The sequence below is a fragment of the Puma concolor genome, chromosome C1 (genome assembly GCF_028749965.1).
Source record: "Puma concolor isolate L17-30 chromosome C1, mPumCon1.1.hap2, whole genome shotgun sequence".
NCBI classification, from domain to species: Eukaryota; Metazoa; Chordata; class Mammalia; order Carnivora; family Felidae; genus Puma; species Puma concolor.
This window is the reverse complement of record NC_141674.1, coordinates 67,395,722-67,415,132: the sequence shown is the minus strand read 5'-3', so window position 1 is coordinate 67,415,132 and position 19,411 is coordinate 67,395,722. Positions and strand designations below refer to the sequence as shown.

Here is a 19,411-nt window from a genome sequence, read left to right as displayed (position 1 = left end):
ATCATTTTATTTACAAAGTACTGAAAATGTATAACAGAATCCCAATCAATGTTTAAAATCATTGTCCATATCTGTCCAATACTCTGCTGATATTGACAGTTTACTTAAATATGTAGTTATTTTTTTATACTGTAGGTCAATCATATTTCCTCATACTTTTATAGCCTTCATATTTGATTTAAAAAAATGTCCTGACTTGCTGGATAAATACAATAAAGCCATAGTAGATTTATCCTCTTTTTTGTGTGAGAAACCACACAAAATTAACAAGCAAATTTAAATCCTAAATCTGTTATAATAAAAACAAAGACTGAGAAAAGCTACATAATTAAAAATGCATACTTTAAAAAGATAGTCCATATGAGATAAAATTCACCCTCAAAGTAAGTGCACAATTTCATGAAGCACCAGTAAAAATATTGACTTAGAGTTTAGGGATAGTGTCCTTATCCATATAAGTTAACTGTTGAGAAACCTGTGAAGACAGAATTAATTACAAGAAAAACTTTTCTGGGCCTGATTTAGTTCAGAGACAGACACAAAGAAATACAGAGTGCCATATGTGAAGGAAGCAGTCTGTCTCTGTGGACTCGATGAATTTTAAAGTCTAAGAAGCTACCACTTCCTCATCTATTATTGGAAAATATTGCAAATGACTAGTTTAGAAATCAGTAATTCATTCAATTATGAATAATTTAAAGAAGATGGCACAACATACAAAGATCAAAATAATCACGTAAGTTAGAAGCAATGCTTCTCAATAGATAAAAATCATTCAATGGGAATGTGTTGCCACACGCCAGATAAAAACTGTAAATAAACATTTCACTATTAATTCTGTATAATATGTCCAATCAACCAGACCATTGACGGTACTGTGTCAATAATGATGATTGATCTCACTGTTCATGAACCGTCATAGGGTGGTATTTTTCTCTAGAGTGTTTCATCTGAACATCTGATGCTTTCTTCTTGTATTAGCACCGAGAAATATACACACTGGGATTTTTGGACAGAACTTGAATGTATATACCAGTTCATGTCTTAGAAGCAAAGTACCTAACTCTGAACTTCCCCCTTAAAGCTAGGAGAAAACCAGCTGTTTCACTTAGATGGCAATCATTTACATGATTATTGGGTGTTCTCTAGCAAATTTTTCACAGTGGGAGACTTTTTACAGATCAGAAATTCATCAGTGATAGAGGAAAAGATTGCAAAACAGTCTAGTTAAATGTTATTATGGGGAAATTGCACATTTTGTCTATTTAAACATTATTGCTTTGTTTTGGAGTGTAGGCTCAAATAAGCTTTAGAATATAAAATTTCCGAGAAGTCATTTTCTTTAAGAAACTAGCTAGGTTAAAAATAAACTTTTGTCAGCAGAAAAACTGTTTAGCTAACTGTTTGTAATCCTTAGCTGGAGAAGAGCAGAGGGAATCAAACTCCATCAATTGTGTGATAAATAGCCTGGGCTGTAGAACTTTCAAGCAGAGGGTAGTCATGTGAGAGAAGCATGCTCGCTAGACAGTATTTTTATCCTTTAAATTAAAGTCATGGGATTGCGGGGTAGAGAGGTTGAGGGAGAGGGCACAGTCATTCGATTTGAATTTTTGTTTTTGTTTTTGTTTGTGTTTCATTTTGATTCAGGCAGTGAATAAATTCAAAATATCTTCTCTTACCCAATCTGTATGGGTGTAAATACCTGAATTCTATAGAGATAAGTTCAGTTCAGCAGCTTAGCTAATTGAAAAACATTGACACCCAAATTGACCTGCTCATTTCATACCTCTGAGGCCACAACCCTCCTATCGGCAGGAGCAGCTGGGGCAGCTTATAGAACACATCAAGATGTGTCTCAGCATAAGTAGCTTTTGGAAAAATGGAAGGGTTTCAACCACGGGTAGATAAATAGCAAATGGTAGCATATAAGAATGGTCCATGGTACTTCGAAGTACTCATGGTATTGTTTTTCTTTAGTACTTGTATTAAAATAGCATCTGATTTTAAATATTTTTAAAGAAATAACATGCATATATGTATATACATGTATATGTATATTTAGTCTGTAATTTTGAGTTTTTGATATATTTAGTTACTTGGAACTTAAATTTTGACATGTTTTCTAGATTTTAAGTCCTGTCTACTGAACATTTTGGTCATAGATATTGTCATTATTACTCATTGACTAAAATTTCTTTAAGGGCTTCCATTGAAGTCAGTTTAGAATTCTGGAAAAAAAATGCACAGTAAAAGTTTGTATTCTAGATGAAACAGTAGTGATGATTGTCTTTTTAAATAGAAAAAAAGGATAGTGCAAGATGTAAGAAAAAAGAGAAGAGAGAAAATAAATGCAGCAGGGAGATATAGAAAGACAGTACAGTCCCATTAAGTCTCTCATTCTTTTTTTGTTACGTATATGTATATTCTATATATATTCCTTCAAATATTCTGTCTGGCATCATATTGCTTCAATCTGAAGAATTTCCTATGGCATTACCTTATATCATTACTTTTAGTACATTTTTTCTGTCAATGAATTGTGTCATTTGTTTTCCTTATCTGAAAATACCTTTTTTCAAATAAGTGCTTGTTTGGTTGGATGTAAAATTCTGGAGAAGGATATATATTTTAATTTTAATATATATTTTTAGCACTTTAAAGATGTCTTTTTGCCTACATTTCTCTATGCTCAGAATATAATTATATTTTAACACTTTTAAGATGTCTTTTTGCCTACATTTCTGTATGATCAGAAGTCAGCCATAAGTTTTATTCTTACTTTTGTTTCCCTACATATAAGGTGTTCTTTTCTGTGCTGCCTTCAAGATATACTTTGGCCTTGCAAAATTAGATTCTTATATGCTTATGTATGAGTTTATTTTATTCAACTTGAAGTATATTAAACCTCTAGAGTATCCATTAATATATGTTAATACTGTTTATAAATTTCATGGTACTTATTTGGAATGTTCTTCTGTTCTATTCTCTATGTTTTTTCAATATTAAACTTGATTACATCTGTGTTTGAACACTTCTCATTGCCCCACAAATCACTGATGCTTTTTTCAATGTTTACAATATTTTCCATTCTTTTCATTCAATTAATTATTATTTTATTGATCTACAAGTTCACTGACCCTTTATCTGTTTCCATTAATTCGTTCTAGTTATATCATTCATATATATATATATATGTATATATGTATATATATGTAGTTTTAGAATTTGTTTAACAGTTTCCATTCCCCCCTAAAGATCTCTATGTACTCATTATTTCTATGTTTTCCTTTAAATCATTAAGCATAATTATAATGGTGGTCAAAAAATTCTTATTTGTCAATGTTAACCCCTACAGTCATCTCAAATTATTTTTACTGACTTTTTATTAACTTATAATGGGTCATATTTTCCTGCTTCTTTATATGTCAAGTATTTTGTGCTTGACATGGTGGATTATACTTTGTAGGATATCTGGATTATGTTTACCTCCTCAAAGATTATCGATTTTTGTTTTGTCAAGAATCTTTAATAAGATTTGATTTTATACTTTGCTGTGGCCTATTTCTTTTCTTTTCCTTTTTTCCTTTTCTTTTTTCCATTTCTTCTTTCTTTTTTCTTTCTTTCTTTCTTTCTTTCTTTCTTTCTTTCTTTCTTTCTTTCTTTCTTTCTCTCTCTCTCTCTCTCTCTCTCTCTCTCTCTCTCTCTCTCCTTTGTCTTCAATTAAGAACATTGTACTAACTTTGATAACATGGCCTTTTGAAACCTCAAGTGAGTGATCAGCTGCCTACCTAGATCTAATGCTCATTGTCAAGGCGAAATTTCCGTCATTTTTCAATATGTCATGACCTCTAAAATCTCTGTTCTGATCTCAGGCCCCTAGCAGCTGCTCTTTATTAGACCTTATTGGAGTCTTACCCTATACATGTGCCGCCTCACCTTCAGACAGATAGCCCCAGGGAACCCCTCTGCATATTTCTGTGTCTACCTTCTGTGTACCTCCCTACTCTCCAGTAACCCACTCCACAAATTTTAGCAACCTCAGCAAACTTTGATTTTACCTTTTTAGTTCAGCAAGACTGTTATCTCATTAGGCTGTAATTCAGAACATACCCTCAAGCAGAAAGTTTGGGTGAACATAAGGTTCATAATATTTATTCTTTTCTCATGGATCACAGCTCTGTGATGCCTACTGCTCAATGCTTGAAAACAGATCCACATGTCTTGCCCATTTTCATATAGTTTATGTGATGAGGACAAATCTGATACCAATTATTCCACCATGGCTGGAAACCAAAGTCTACACTTCTCACTTAACTTGACTTGCAATTGTCTTCCCAGTTAATTTGAATTACTGATCACCACTTACAAATGTAGGCATTTTCTTCACAGTTAAAAGCAATACTTCCGGTTGCTCAGATGAAATCTTGGAGTAATTCTTGATTCTTCTCTTGTATGCTTTTCATCTAACCCACTAGCAAATTCTAGTTTTATCTTCAAAATATATTCATAATATTTAACCATGTTATGGATTAACAACCACCCAATATTTCCACAGTATTCCAGCCTCTTTTCTGTCCAGAATTACTACAATAGCTGTAAAGCTGGGTCCCTCCTTCTATCTTTGACCCTCTCAAGGTTGTCAATTTTCTTATACAGCATTTTTCTGCTTATTAGGAAAAGATGTCACCTATGATCAAAAACTTTCAATAGTTTTTCGTGTCTTACTTGCAGACAGTTCACAGGTTCTTGCAGCAGCCTGAGAAGATACAGAATTCCACTCCTTATTATCTTCATTTTCTATCACCCTTCCCTTTTTTTACTCTTCTTCTGTAATGCTGGCCTCTTTATCATACAATGGGTGAAATTTATTCCTACCTCAGAGCTTCTGCACAGGGTGTTCCCTCTGATGAGGACAGTTTTCTGCAAACATGTACATTGGCCTCTGACTAAATATCACTTTTTCAATGAGTGTATGTCTGACCTCTTAATTTAAAACAGTTTTTTTCTCCTCTTAATCCCTAACCATAACCACACTTGGGGAATCACTATCCCTCTCTCACAATCTATTAAATCAAGGGAACAAAATGATTTATACAGATCAACAAATAAATAACATTTACAGTAGATTTTTGTCACTCTTACCATATATATATGTATATATATATATATATATATATATATATATATATATATATATATATATTTCTTTTTTGGTACAGAAAAAGCACTTTTGATTTTGGGGAATGACCTTTCCCACATTAGACATTGTCAGTTCTGGGGCCATATCCTGTGTGATAGACTATTTAATAGTGTCTTTGAGTTAGTATACCATTAGAGCTACTTTAAAGCCCTCATTTTCTTTCTTCCCTTGATTATGAAGTTATAGAATTAATTGTAATAACAAGAAACTCTGTAATCTTAAATTCTATTTTTATAGAAATACTTATTGCCTTTCCATTATGAAAGGACTCCTGTCTGTCCCATGTATAGGCTAAAGTAGGCTCCCTCTTAACATCTTGTTTTGATAAGGAGAGCCAAGTATCTAAAATATGTATCAATATTAATAATATGTAGACATGCAGAAGCATTAAATTAAGAATTTATTGAGTTCAAATATGAACTATGATTAAACATTGTGGACATTATAAATCTTAATGTAATTTATCTTCTACATTTCTGGTTCATATACTGTAATTCCTCAAGGGCACATCTAATTCTAATCACAGTATCTGGAACATAGTGTGTTTGGCCTGCTAAAAATATATTGAGATACCCACAGGAAGATTGCAAGGTCTGGGTTTGATTCTTAGGAGAAGGGATGATGATAGATTGAGGAAGTTAAGGGTATATTTGCCTATGGCATGGCTTAGAGAAAAATGGTTCTAGAAGAATAGATTGCTGTTTGTTGAGAAATGAAATAAAACAAAAAGTGAATATTGTTTAATAGTGTTTTAATAACCAATAGGTATAAAACGTACAACACTATATAAGGACATTGAAAAATAGATTAACTTAACAACAACAGTTGTCAGCAATATATGATAGAAATGATACATCTAGACATTTTATATTTTAGAGATATGATAATGGCCAGCTATTGCCATAGACTTCCCTCAGTTCTTTAGGATGTGGTCCTGTCCAACTTGGCTTCTTGCTTCATCAGGTCATGCACTCTGAGAAGGCATAGAGCTGGTCTCTAACAAGAAGGAAGTTATAATTTTAGTACTCTAATCATTGTAGTGACATCCCATTTTCTCTGCCATGGCCACAGGCCTCCCTCACACTGAAGAGCAAGGGCAAACACAAGAAATTGAAACCAAGGACATACGGATCATTGGGGGGCCACCCTAAAGCCTGCCTGCCACAATTACTAACAGGGTTTTGTTGGTTTCTGGAATTATTTTTGTATTCCTTTTTGGTTATTCTCAATTATCTGAATTTTCTTAATATTTCTTAAGTTAACTTGCATAGCCTTCATATTAAAATAGCATATTTAGCCTTTGTTAGATGTGAATATTTGGAAGGATCCTTCTATCAAAATTTGCTAAATCTCTAAGATATACCACATTTGCACTTTTTCTAAGATGCCAAGTCAAATGTGAAGTTTAATTATGGTATCTTTGTTCATCCTAATAGCCTATTTTATTTTTCCCCTTTTTCCAAGTCTCTGTATACTTAATTATATTTTAATAGTAATATATGAAGGTCATAATTATCTTAATATATAAAACTAATTTTGCTATCTAATAATTCTGAATTGGGGACATAACTATATCTTCAAGTGTGTATGTGGTGTGACATATACACATAGATAATTAGATAGATTATGATAGAATGATCGATCTGTGTTAGTCTAGGTATTAAAACATAATGAAATTACTATGTTTGGAGTGCCTGGGTGGTTCAGTCGGTTAAGCGTCCAACTTTGGCTCGGGTCATGATATCACAGCTCATGAGTTCAAGCCCCATGTCCCGCTCTGTGCTGACAGTTCAGAGCCTGGAGCCTGCTTCGGATTCTGTCTCTTCGCCCTCTGCCCCTCCCCCGCTCTCTCTCTCTCAAATGTAAACAAACATTAAAAAAGGTACTATGTTCAATAGTTATGTTTTCTTTAAAATTCCAAGTCATTTATAACTGTCATTTTCTCTTATAGATTCTTAGGACACAGCTGCTATATAATATTTTATTCTTTACAAACAGTAGTAATTTGCCTGGTTCTATAGCTTTCAGTTATAGAAACATCTGTCATATTTCTAAAAGGTTGCTGTGAAAGCTATGTGAGGTATCTAAACAAAATTCTGTATGCTTAGGTCTTAGAACTGGAGATACAATTTCATCTGCCAGAACATTCTCTTTGATTTTAATTTGCATATGAGTTCCAAAGGGCTTTTTTTTACTCTTTTCACTATAACTGGGTTTATAAATTTTGAGGGCAAGTGCTGTCATATCCCTAAGTTTCTGACTAATTTGTTGATAACTCCTAATGGTAACAGCAGAAAGACTAGGACCTCCCTCTTGAATCTCTATCATGAATTATTCAAGAACTATAAGGAGGTGTACTCAATCTGACAGGGGTCATCAGTCCTACTCTGAGAACTAGGAAGAGACACAACAGGAAATCAGATTGGTTTCACTGATTTATCAGTCAGGATCCTCCTGAGAGTTGGCTCGTACAGTTTTACAGGCTGGCAAATCTGAAATTGGTAGGGTGGGCTACCAGGCTAGAAATTCAGACAAGAGTTTACGGTATAGTTTTGAGGCAGAATTCCTTCTTTTCCAGGAAACCTGTTTTTTGTCTCAAACCCTTTAGTTGATCGAATGAGACCAATCCCAATTATTAAGTCTGATCTTTACTTAAAGTCAACTGTTTGCAAATGTTTATCTTGTTGATACAACACCTTCACAGCGACATTTAGACTAGAATTTCACCGAACAACTGGGCACCATAGCCTTACCAAATAGACATACAACATTTAACCATCACACTTCTGATATACAGTTTTGAAATTGGTTCTGTACATTGTGACAGACCCTGAGTGTTTTAGCGATGATATATCTAGTTTTAGTTCTCTGCCAGGTCTTATACTAGAGCTCCAACATTGCAATACAATTCACAACAATTCTTTCCTTAAAATATAACCAGTGTGTTAGGATGGTGGGATTCATTTGCATTTCTAGTCACATGAATTGCCACAACCAGCCTTCTCACATGGCACTCATTCTATGTGAATTATCACCTTCTGCCTATATATATATATAAAATGGAATTTTATTTCAAGAATCACTTTGTTCTTTGATCTCACTCATCTTTGATCAGGAAAACCCTTTATATATCATGACAAGTTTGCTAAACTTCAAATTAATTCCTTCAAAGAGGCAAGATAATTTCATTTCCTCTCCTTTCCATAGGTTGTTTTTGTTTGTATGTTTGTTTGTTTGTTTTTTCCCTTCACTACCTGGATCAATTCCCCTTTCTCTTATGCCACATCCTTTATTTATTTAACTCCTCATATGTCTCTCAACTGTTAGTTTGCTATGGAAGCTTTCCTGACCACCCAGATTAAAGTAAATTCCACTCTATATGCCCGTCATTTTATATTATGTAATTCTTTTTTTTTTCTTTTCTTGAGAGACACAGAGAAACAGAGCACAAGCGGGGGAGGGGCAGACAGAGAGGGAGACAGAATCAGGCTCCAGGCTCTGAGCTGTCAGAACAGAGCTCTATGTGGGGCTCAAACCCATGAACAGTGAGATCATGACCTGAGCTGAAGTCATATGTTTAACCAACTCAACTACCCAGGCACCCCTATATTATGTAATTCTTACCTAATCACACTAAGGAGTTTTTGTTTTGTTTTGTACTGTTTTATGGATGTTTTGTTTCTTTTTTTTTCTTTTAGGTAAAGATTTATTTGACCTGTCTTCCATGCCCAACACTATCCTTTGATTCAGGTAAGAGAGTTCTCTACAGTTGACCTAAGCTTTAGAGGGCTCCACTCTGGTCTTCCCATGTGTGCCCTTTTTCCCATCAGTTGAAGACTCTGTGGGATCAAGGAGATTTGCTTCCAGTTTGCCATTTTCTTGTCCTCTGACCATACTCTAGGTACCTTGCGCTATAGAATATTCTGCTTAAATGGTCATAAGTTCTCTTCTTCTGAAGTTGAACCTCTAAATTCAGTGGCCAGAGGAAAGTGTGGGTGTGGGTAAAGCTTGAAAATGTGGTTTGGAACATCCACAAATGCGTAGCAAAGAAACATTATGGTGTGGTAGAGAGGGAAGTTATGGAGAAGAAGTGGGTATGGGAACTTATGTGTGGGAAGGTTGAGAGCTGGAGACTAAAGCCAGGGTCTGACTCAGCAGACAACTGCTATATTCTCAGCAGGAACTCAGAGATCCAACAATTCTAAATTCAGACCTGGCCTACCTCTTGTTATGAAGATGTACTTGGCAAAGTAAAAGGACAGAGGGTATTTTACTTAACACTGGTTTTTAATTTTTAAATATTTTGACATATAGTGCTTGCTTTGTCTGTTGTGGATTGTGTACTTACAGAGAGCAAAGAACCTCTTTACCCTGTTTGCTGCTTTTCCTAGGTTATGGTCCATGCTGTATAGTGAAGATTTGCCTTAAAAAAATTTAAACAAGTAAAACGTTCTAGATTGGAAGTTAGAAAGACCAAGTTTCTGTTGTTAGTCGCTTCTAAATTGCTATTGGCCTTTATACAAATTATTTGGTCTCTTGGCCAGTTGTAATATGTGAGAGTTTGAATTTGATTATTGCTGAGGTATATTCCAGGTGTAAAGCTCATTTACAAAGTTTTCATTAACATAAACTGATGTGTATTTAAAAATAACAATGAGAAATAAAAGGTAGAGCAGAAATACATAATTGTAGCTAAGAGCAAAAGCAATCAAATTTAACACCTGAACGCCAATCCTTACAATACTCTGTACATCTCCGCTACACCACTTAGCTTCTAATTATTTCTCTGAAGAATCCCAGGAAGGATGGTGCACCATGCTTAGTAGTCTCATTTTATAGACGAAGATGATGAGCAAGAGAAGATTGCCTGTTAGCACCTTACCAGAAGAACAAAGGCTAGGTTTTCTGTAAAAACTTGGCTCTCCTAGGGACCCATTGCAGACTGTGAACTGAATTACTCCTCATAGCTGGGACACGAGAGCTTGCAGGGGTGGGCTCTCCATGATGCTTTCTTTGCTTGTCCTTGCATGAGTCACTTTGGAAGATTGTTTGCCCAAAAGCCAAAGAAATATAAATGGCATCATCATCTTAAAAAAGACATGCTCAATACTTTTTCTCTGTTCTACTCAGCTACATGTTAACATCTCCATTTGTCCTTTTACTTGCTTGTTCCAAGAGATACACACCTTTAATATGTTAGGTGTCTACAATCAGCAGCTTATATATTTCTTGGTGCAGTCAATTTCTCTTTTAGTTGATTTCTCCATTAACTGTTCTAGACCGGAAATAAATAATAATTTATTTTATAGAAACACAAAGTTTTCTACTTTCAGCAAGGTGTCCAGGATTAATTTCCTTAGACCTAAACTACTCTTCATCCTATTTATAGTCCTTTTTTCTTTTTTTTTTGTGTGTTAAAATTGTCAAAACACAAAATGCCAGAATATTACTGAGTTCTGACAATGACTGGTGTTACATATTTAATGTGTTGAAATTCATAAGAAATATTTATGAATATTGCTGAATTGTCAATTCATTTTAATTTCTCATAAATCTATGTATATTCATCTTAAACTATTGCTATCTTGATAAATTTGTAATGCTGAGAAAAGAGGGTTTTTTTTTTATTTTTTTAAGTTTATTTTGAGAGAGAGAAGGAGAGAGAGTGTGAGCAGGGAGGAGGCAGAGCAGAGGCAGCGGGAGAGAGAGAATCCCAAGCAGGCTTCATGCTGTCGGTGCAGACCCTGACACAAGGCTCTATCCCACAAACCGTGAGATCATGACCTAGGCTGAAATCAAGAGTCAGATACTTAACCAACTGAGCCACCCAGGTGCCCCTTAAGAGTTTTCAATCCAGATTTACACTTGATTCTTAGCTGAGTGAAAGAATGTTGCATAAAGATACATTTGAAATCTTCAAGTATGTTCAAGTAAATAAATATTTCAATCAAATAATAGATACTGAATTTTTACTATATAAAATGTTAGCTAAACTGCAAATATGCACAAGCCATAGCCTTAAATTTATGGAACTCCAATAGAAAGTGCCTGACAGCCATATGAATTATCATTTTTTTCCAAAGTTTAGATACTGATTAACATGATTTTCTAAACTTATAACTGAATACCCTTTAATATTTATATCTATAAGATTTCTCATTTAAATACAGTTACAAATCATGGGGCGCCTGGGTGGCGCAGTCGGTTAAGCGTCCGACTTCAGCCAGGTCACGATCTCGCGGTCCATGAGTTCGAGCCCCGCGTCGGGCTCTGGGCTGATGGCTCGGAGCCTGGAGCCTGTTTCCGATTCTGTGTCTCCCTCTCTCTCTGCCCCTCCCCCGTTCATGCTCTGTCTCTCTCTGTCCCAAAAATAAATAAACGTCGAAAAAAAAAATTAAAAAAAAATAATAAATACAGTTACAAATCATTTATACAAGAGAGCCAGAGAGGTAGAACAGAGAAATATTTATTTATAGGAAAATAAAAATTTAGAATTCGAAGAGAGGAACAGAAGTGGCTATAAAGGTTTTTAAAATTTTTTTGTTTTTTACTTTTTGCCTTGAACTATCAGTATCTATATTCATCGGCTTATTTTCAATTAGTTAATTGCATGATTACATTATCCAAATGAGCCATTTTTACTTTTTTTTTCTATTTAATTGACGCTTGAAGGCTTTTTATCATTCCCTCTTTGAATTCTCCTCAAATGTTAAAAGCAAACTTGTGGGACCAAAGTACTGTGTAAGTTTTTGTACTTTATGTAATTCTGAGATATTCTGGTGGCAGTGAAGGGAAATTTGAAACACTCTTCTTCTCCTTCCAATTTTATCTCTTATTCAGCATATCAGCTTCTCAAGACATTACTTTTTTGCATCATTTGCTTTTAAATGAAATAGATGTGATAGTGATTAAGGTTGGGGGTTGAAGTGGAAAGTAGAAGTTTATGATAATCCCTTCTGCTGGGACTCTATACTTATTTTGCTAACAAATTGACTTCTTTGCCTAATTAAATTTTAAAAATGATAAACAAGCAGAAATCTTACTGTAGCCATATACATTGAAATGTTACTTTTTTATCTTTTGGATGATTTGGATTTTTTGGTGAAAGGAATTTCAGATGAGTGAGAAAGGGTCACTCAATACTAATGCTATGCTAAATACTAATTTAGTTACCAACACATAGTTTTACTTATGTTAAGTAACCCTTATAAAAATTAACTCATTAAATCAAGGTTACATTATTAGATTTTTTATTTGCTATTATGAAAATATTATAAGATCCTAAGGCAGCATTTCTTCTCATTTACAGCTTTTATTCTTGGTCCAGAGAAAACTGTCCCTTTCTTGAGACCTTCACATCTTCTCACCAAACCTACTACCCTTTGCATTCTTCATACTTATAAAACTTTTCACTGTATGCTAATAATTTAAGGCTGACTGAATGATTGATTAGATAGTACATTAGGGGTTATTTCCATTAAAGATTAAGCATTAGTTGGTTGATAAAAAATGGAACTACCACTTAAAAATGAAATCTTTAAGACCAAATGCAAAAACAACAACAGAAAACTATACATATAAACTGTATTCTAGTTGATAAAGTTATCTTCCAACTATTTTAATAACTTGAAAATGAAATACACAGATATATGTGGTATTAAGCAAATGAGTAAGTGGATGGTGGTGATGAGAACCATATTTATCACTGTTAGAGTAGGATTTTACAGATAAGGAGAGAAGACTAGTTCCATGAGTTAATGGATTTAGATTTGGAGAAATTGGTATGAACTCATGAATAGTTCAATATAGATACAAATGGGAATATATTAAAATATTTATAGATGGGCATATATGCATAAGTTTGTATACTCACATATATTTCCTTGCTGTTTCAGCTTACAGTCCCTAGAAGTACAGATGCTCCATTACCAATGAGCACACCTAGTGCTCAGATCTTGGTTTCTAATACCATTCTTCATACAAGGAACCAGGAATTCTTGTAAAAATAGCTGATTTTAGGACTGGGGCAGGAAATACATAAGATGTGACTGGAAGATCTTCTAGTGCTAAACGATGTAAGAAAGGAAGTACTCAACAAAAACATAATGGTGTTAGACACAAATGCCAACTAGAATAACTTCCAAAGGATAACAAAATAAAGAATACTGGATTATAACCCAAAGTATAAAATAGGTAACCATGAGGCCATAACTAATATAAATAAATGGTTGAATTTAAAAAGGGAGAATAGGCAAATCTCCTGGGCAGATGTATTCCAAATGTATATGTAGATACTCTGTGCTCAAGGAGATAGAGGATGGCTCCCTACTCCCTAAGTGTACACTTCACATATTGATTTCTTTCCAAAAAGTGCTGACTGAGAGAGGGAAGAAACAAAACTTAGTAGTGGTGAAAACTGACTTTCATGACCTCAACTAGATGATCCGGGTTGACATCAATAGAGATAAATTATGTTGATAATATACACCCTTCGTATGAACTGAAAAGAATGGCTCTTTATTTCAATTGTCTTCTTCCAAAGGAAAAAAAAAAAAGCATAAACCCTGTCTAATCGTAAGAAAAATATCAGAGAAATCCCAATAGAGTGCCATCCTACAAAATACTTAACGAGTACTCTTAAAACTATCAAGGTCATTGAAAACCAGAAAGGTCTGAGAAACTATTACAGCTCAGGGGACCCTAGGGGGGGCATGATAACTAAATGTAATAGGGTATCACATAACAGGAAAAAAGACTTTAGGTAAAAACTACAGAAATCTGAAAGAGTATGTACTTTAACTTATAATAATGTAGCAATATTGATTCATTAATTATGACAAACGTACCATACTAAAGTAAGATGTTAGTAACAGGATAAATTCTGGGTGAATATATGGGCATTCTCTGTGCTATCTTCACAGATTATCTGTAAGCATGACATTATTCTGAGATTAAAAGTTTATTTTGACAACATCTACCTTAAAATAAAAATTAAAAAAATGAACTTCCTTTTATAAAACTATTTCTAGAGACAAATAAGTTTTGATTTACAAAACTCCTATTTACAGCCACTTTCCAAACAGGCATTTGTATGACATTTAGAATGGTTTATTCCATAACTTCTAATAAACTATAAACTCTTTAAAAAAAAAAAAAAAGCTTACAATCACCTTCACAGGGAGGAAAAACGTGAGAGAAAAATTTGTTATTATCTTTTTATTATAAAATTCAGATCCCAGTGTTAGCAATTTAATGTTTCATTAGTGTTTTAATCTTTTATGAAAACATAATCTAGCTTATTAATAATATAATGTGTAGACATAATGTTCAAGAAATATGCACTTTTGATTCATGAGAAATGGAAACTATGCTTTTATTTCAAAATATATCATACAGAAGAGTATATACCACTTATATATAGTTTAAATAATAATAATAATAATAATAATAATAAATATGCTTGCATACTCACAATTGAGATATTAAAAAGTAGATAACTGTTAGCTTCTTAGCATTCCTCTACTCTCTTGATTACATTTCTACTTTTTATGTTAATCATTCTCCTTGACTTTCTTTTAATCTGTAGCTCTCCTGCAAATATCCATCCAACCACATATTGTTTAGTTTTGTCAAATGAAGTACGGAGCATGTGCCTCCCTATTCAAGGAAAGTTTAATATTGTTAATATTGATTGGAGGCTCCCAGCAAACATGAGTTTAATGAAGTCTCCGGCATACATCCCAGGTTTTCTGAAAACTTATAGGGGTCCTTTCTGCATACTTCAGTGGGAAAATCATGAGATATTGAGAGATAGGGCTCATCACATTTGGGGCATATGGCAGGGCTGCAGTGTGGGCCATGGACTAGATGTCCAGTAACACAGTGGGAGTCAGCTAACTTCTATTTTCCATCTCCAACCTCCCCATGAGCCATATGTAGCTCTCAGGAGAATCCAAAACAAACGTTTCTCTGGGGCCCTCTTTAGGTTACCCAACACAATGGATCATGGAAAAGAGAGCAGAAGTTTAATAAAGCCATGGTAAAGGCAAAGAAATCACAGGAAATAATCTGTGTTCAATGTTTCCAAGAAGAGATCCTTTATTTTACACCCCCAGGGATAAATGTCCACACTAGGAGTGTAGGAGAGGAGGGGGTGGAGAAGTGTCTCAAAGCCATGATGGTGGAAAAGGCATATGGAGACCTAAATATTTCCCAAGCAGTACTCAGTCAGTCATTTTTATTTTTTATTTTTATTTGTTTTAAGGTTTATTTTTGAGAGAGAGAGAGAAAGAGAGAGAGAGAGAGAGAGAGAGAGAGACTGTGAGCAGGGGAGGGGCAGAGAGAGAGGGAGACACAGAAACAGGCTGAAACAGGCTCCAGACTCTGAGCTGTCAGTACAGAGCCTAACACGGGGCTAGAACCCACAAACCATGAGATCATGACCTGAGATGAAGTCTGATGCTTAACTGACTGAGCCACCCAGGTGCCCCAGTACTCAGCCAGTCTTTCTTTTAACACCTTCCACTCCACTCTTATTTCCATGGGTGTGTGATATGTGGGTTCCTAGGCATTTTGAGGATTTTTATCTGTCGTTTTAGCTACTTTTTCAATATTCTCTTGTGCTGGATGGGGATTTAACCTTCTTGGTTGCACTAAGTCAGTTACCATTCAACCCTCTGTTTGCAGAATTCAAAAATTTTGCTTTGATTTCCTTCCCTATCCTTCTCATGCTTGTGGTATACACACAAGCACATACACACATTTTAATTTGGTCCTTTGACCGTAGTGTTTTGGGGATTTCAGACCAAAACAAAAATTAACTATATGTTTAATTTGTCATCTGAAACCAGAACTTCACAACTGAAATTGCTCTGTAAAATGATGAAGTCATAACTGACACAATCTTTGGATTTCAGTGTCAGCCAAGTGTGTAGCATACTATGATTGACCACACAGTAGTATTAAAATTGGTTAAATAAATGATGACATTTGCTTATATCATTATCTTCCATTCCTTTCTATACAAATACTAAATGTAGAACCAAATCTCAATAATAGATACAAGGATATTTAGGAGAGTAAAAATCAATAATTGGATCTTTAGGAATCAGATTTTCAACAGCCTTTCATTCCCAATGAACAAATCACAAGAATTCATTATAGTTGTAAACTCAGAAGTCAAAGATCACATTGATCCCATCCCAAGCTCTTGAAAAATAAAAAAATAAAAAAAAAACCTTTATTTTTCTAAATGACTATATCAACATTAACTGGTACTCAAAATGAGTCATTAGTGAACTGACAAGGAATTGAAATTTGCCAAAGTTATGACGTTACCACCACAGTTAAGTTACTTAAAATTTAAAGAAAGTTATACATATTACTTAGCAAATGCTTTAGGGAAATGTATTACCTGACTTCTGTCAGCTAGTTGCAAAACCATCTTATCCTGGATTTTCATGTATTGTGCCATTTATTTATTTTTTCTAAAAATAAGCCAGAATGCCAAGTGAGCATATAATTTTACCACTCTGTGACAAGTGCTATGGTAAAGGGATGCACTGAATGCCGTTCATATACAGGAGGAGGGCCAGACTGGGGGACACTAGTATCATGGAAGCTTCAGGGAAGAGGCAGTACCTGAACTGAGTCTTAAGGCATTAGAAAAAGGAGATAAAGAAAGAAGGAGCATTCCAAATAGAATGAACTAAGCAAAAGCAAAGGAGCAACACTCAGATATCGAGGCTACCTAGGTCCATCAGAATTGATGGAATGTAAAATAAGAGCTAGAAAGAGATGATGCCAGACAAATGTGTACAGGGCAGATTAAGAGGACTTTACATGCCATGCTGTGGAGGTCAGCCTTATCACAAATGCAGACTGAGTTTTTAAAATGTTTGAAACACTGAGGTACAATGGTTAAATTGCAAATTATATGCATCACTCAGGAGTCAGAGTAAAGGATGGTTTGTGCATCTTTTAAATATACAACTTTGAACCACTTTTGTGCCTTCACAAATGGATGCATGTACTTTTCCATTGGCAAATACTCCTGACTGTGAAACACATTTTCTCCTCAAAATATCCCTTTGAGCCTAATTCAATGAACATGAGAACTAAAACCCATAATATTTGTATATTCTGAGACCAGAAATTATTAATGTCTGAAATCTTGCTGTTAAGTTTGTAATACAACTGATTAGTGGAATTATTTAAGGATAGACGAGGAGTCAATATCCAAAGTGTGAGTTTAGAAGACAGAGAGACAATGAATAATTCTGGAAGGATGAAATCTTAAATACAGTTTAACTGTAGAATATTAGTGATGGCAAAATGATGCATTTATTTTTTGTTGTTTTTTTTTTTTTACATTTCCAACAACAAATTGCTTGCTATCTATTGCTTCAGTTGTCTACTGCTTCTTTACCCACCATCCCCCAGATGAGTAACAGACTAGAGGTGCATTATGTGTTATTCTAAGGTTGGCCACTCAGTTCCTTTGTTCCACATTGTATCATTGGCAACACACACACACACACACACACACACACACACACACACACACAACTTCCTTCACTTAGGTATTCAGCTGGGGCTAAAGATACAGAATGACTTCACCCACAGGTGGCCTTCACCCTCAGCTCAGTGAATGGAATTGGCTAGAGGCTTCCATGGGAAAACTCATAGACTGCAACCAACTCGTTCAGGAGTAGAGCTTGAGCTGTTTTATATGGAGGCCAGATCCTAAGACGATGAAAACAGAAATGCTTTCTGTTTGAAAGCATTGAGGGCAGCCATAAAGGTGAAGTAGCCACCATATTGCGTCGTTTACATTATGACAAAATGGAAATACATTTTGGTAGATGTTGAGGCAATCAACATACACCAACAAAAACTCAAGTTTCAAAAGGAAACAGCTGCCATCATTTTGTCCAAATTTTGTAATGTTACCTACTGGATTTTCTGAGAAAGTATGATTTAAATATGGATCACAACATGGAGTCTCACCAATATCTGAAGTTCTTTTGTGCTGGGATTGAGCAATATAGGTTGTGTAAAAAAATTAGTTCATCATATAAACGTATATCATAGACATGGCTATTTCACTGAATCTATACATTTTTAGCATTCCTATTTACCCCTTTATTTTATCAGGGATTTCAGCCATAAGAGACAAAGAAAGACACACTAAATGAGGTTAATACCAATTATAAATTTACAGCTTATTACACACTGTTCAAACTAATATAGATACAACATCATTTAAGGTTGAAAACTGTGGCTAAAGGAATTAATCTGCTCTGCATGGAACTCGGTTTATTTAATCAATGTTACTTCCACTAGAAAAGTGGATTAGTTTTTTCTTTAAGACAGAGTTAAAAGTTTGCAGCTAATTTATTTTAATAAGCGTTCTCACTGACGGCGCAAAAAAAAAAAAAAAAAAAAAAAAAACGGGGGGGAAGGGGGTAGGGCGCACTAAACTGTAATGAAGCACCAGGAAGGAAAGCATGACTTAATTATTTTTCTAGGGTGGATAATGAATAAATTAGCCACACTGCCAGCTTGCCATTTGTATAGAATTTATTACTTTTTCTTTAAGAAGCATATCATGACAAAGTCAATTTTTCTCCTGACTGCAAGCTGATTGATGGGGCAATGTCTGGCCGCGAAAGACTTCCTCTACATCATTGTTTGGGTGATGTTGATATCCTAAAGAGAGTTTGAAGTTTTCTTGAGTTCATGCTCTCCTATATAATTACAAATGACAAGTATGTTAACTCTTTTTTACAAGCTGTCTGATCATGTAAACTACAAAGTGAATAACTTATATGTGACCAAATGCATATACAATTTGGGGTGCTAATACTTACTATTTTTCTTGGAAGATTGCACAGCTATGCTGGGAAATGATATCACCATTACGGCTAGAGATGAGTGGGCCTTGTAGGGTATTACTTTTTTTTTTTTTAAGTGAAATGTGACAAATCAAGTTTCTAGGCTGGAGGAATTGATTCATAATTTTTTATTTTATATCATGCTGGTGATTTATAAATAGAAAATGAGCCTGCAAGCCTCTTGTTATCTTTGAAATAGTCTGTATTTTGTTCATTAAAATAGTTACATGTATATAAAAAAGATATATCTATATATTAAAATTGTTTTCTTTAACGGATTTAACCTGGCTGCCTACTTACATTTAAGATAGCAAAT

The 19,411-nt window shown here is 34.5% G+C and overlaps 1 long non-coding RNA gene across 1 annotated transcript in view; it reads left to right on the top strand.

The window, feature by feature from the left end:
- The window catches only part of LOC147578118 (uncharacterized), a 392,554-nt gene extending 381,526 nt beyond the window's left edge, over nucleotides 1–11,028 (top strand). Inside the window, exon 4 of the long non-coding RNA XR_015254203.1 lies at nucleotides 8,899–11,028. This is a non-coding gene — a long non-coding RNA (uncharacterized LOC147578118). The remainder of the gene's footprint in view (nucleotides 1–8,898) is intronic.
- The last annotated feature ends 8,383 nt before the right edge of the window (nucleotides 11,029–19,411 follow it).